The sequence below is a fragment of the Lactuca serriola genome, chromosome 9 (assembly GCF_051521515.1).
Source record: "Lactuca serriola cultivar US96UC23 chromosome 9, Lser_US96UC23_V15, whole genome shotgun sequence".
In the NCBI taxonomy this organism is placed as follows: Eukaryota; Viridiplantae; Streptophyta; class Magnoliopsida; order Asterales; family Asteraceae; genus Lactuca; species Lactuca serriola.
This window is the reverse complement of record NC_136416.1, coordinates 187,776,829-187,778,733: the sequence shown is the minus strand read 5'-3', so window position 1 is coordinate 187,778,733 and position 1,905 is coordinate 187,776,829. Positions and strand designations below refer to the sequence as shown.

Sequence of the window (1,905 nt, the reverse complement as noted above, 5' to 3'; positions counted from 1 at the left end):
TTTTGGTAGCCTTCATCTTCTGAATATTAAGCTTTTTGTAAAATGAGAAAGGCATCAAATTTATGCTAGCCCCAAAATCGGCTAACGCATAAGTCTTCAGATTGTTCCCAAACTCACATGGAAGGGTGAGGCATCCGATATCTCCCATCTTCTTTGCTAATTTTCCCCATACCACCCTTGAACTTTACTCACTTAAGACCACCTTGGATTTTTTCTTCAATTGTCGACGAGCAACCATTAAATCTTGTAGAAACCTTGCATACTCGGGAATTTTAGCTAACGTCTCAACAAAAGGAGTATTTATAGGAATACCCTTTATGTGCTTTAGGAATTCCAAATGCTCCCTTTCCAGTGGACTAAGATTGGCTCGGGACGGAAACGGTAAAGGCGAATGATAAGTTGGAATATTTTCTGAAGTTTTCTGTTCAGATTGGGTACACGACGTGAACTGAAGAGGTTCACGTCGTGACTTCATTATTTCAGCAACATTTTTATTTTCAAGCCTTGGCTTCTTCGGCTTGGGATCGGATTGCTTCGGCTTCACTTCAAGTGCTTCTAAGAACTAAGATATTGCCTCTTCTTCAGTCTCGATCATCATAACATTGGATTCAGAATTCTTTTTGGGAAATTGTGAGGATAAATTGTTGCTCACCAAAGTAGTTGGTTGACTAACTTGGACTTCGAGATTATGGATTGATGCTTGATGATTTCTTAATGAGGCTTGCTGGTCAATCATCATTGTTTGTTGTTCTTCCATCATTTTCATGTGTTCTTTTAGCACTGCATCGGTATCATCATGTCTTTTCTTTGAAGCTTCCATGAAACGAACTAACATGGTCTCCAAATCAACTTTCTTCTCAGCTGGTGGTTGCTGCTTTTAGTAGAAACCTTGGCCATTCTGTCTGTATTTTTCCTCCTTCTGCTTCTAGTACTCATCGTATGGCAGCCACTCCTTTGGTTTTCTCCAATCTTCATCATACTTGTCTGCAATCGAGTATCATACTTGATCCTTCTTGTTCCCATATTCATCCAAATGGAAATCTCTAGTCAAGTGTGGACCATTGCATTTCTCAAAACCAACTCTAATCGCATGAATTGATTGGTCCATTTGGGTCAACCTCCTGTCCATATTATTGAGCATTTCCATCATAGCAGCCATCTCTTTAGAATGTGCACCTCCACTACCTTTTACTCCATCGTGTCTTGGGTTGTGGTACTCACAAGAATGCTTCACGAACTCTTCAATCAACACCTTGATCTGGTTAGGATTCTTCTTCGTGAGAGGGCCTTGCAAATCAAGGAGTTTCCTAGTCATGACATTGACCCCATCATACAAAATAGACATCTCTTGTTGAATATTAAGGTCATGTTGAGGACAATTCCTTAACAATCCTTTGTAACGCTCCCATGTCGCGTATAGTGACTCCCCCGGTTGTTGCTCAAAGTTAGCTATTGCCTTCTTGAGTTTAGCTATCTTGGATGGTGGGCAAAATTGGTCTAGAAATTGCTCAAGAATTTGAGCCCAAGTAATGATTGTACCAGGTGGAAGTGCTTTCAACCAATCTTTTGCAACTCCCTTGAAAGTAACTGCTAGCATCCTTTGCAAGACACTATCTCTATTAACATTTGGGACATTGAAATAGTCTGCAATGTCATCGAACTCATCTAGATGTTTGAAAGCATCCTCATGATCCTTTCCATAAAATGGAATATCCTTAAGTGCAGTAAGGATGTGTCCCTTCAACTCGAATGTGGCAGTGGCATGAATCATGGGTTGCACTAATCCTGGACCGACATCTTCTCAAATACGCTTCTTGTAAGCTCCCATTGACATCTCTTCAATGTTTTCCATCTCGTTTCTTGGCTCGTTTTTGGGTTTGCTCGTATATAGTCCAAACTCGGCCT

General features: G+C 40.6%; 1 non-coding gene across 1 annotated transcript; it reads left to right on the top strand.

Moving 5' to 3' along the window:
• The first annotated feature begins 1,361 nt into the window (after positions 1–1,361).
• On the top strand, positions 1,362–1,468 carry LOC145077528 (small nucleolar RNA R71). Its single transcript, XR_013693271.1, has one exon. It is a non-coding gene; the product is annotated as a small nucleolar RNA R71 (small nucleolar RNA).
• Positions 1,469–1,905: the final 437 nt, after the last annotated feature.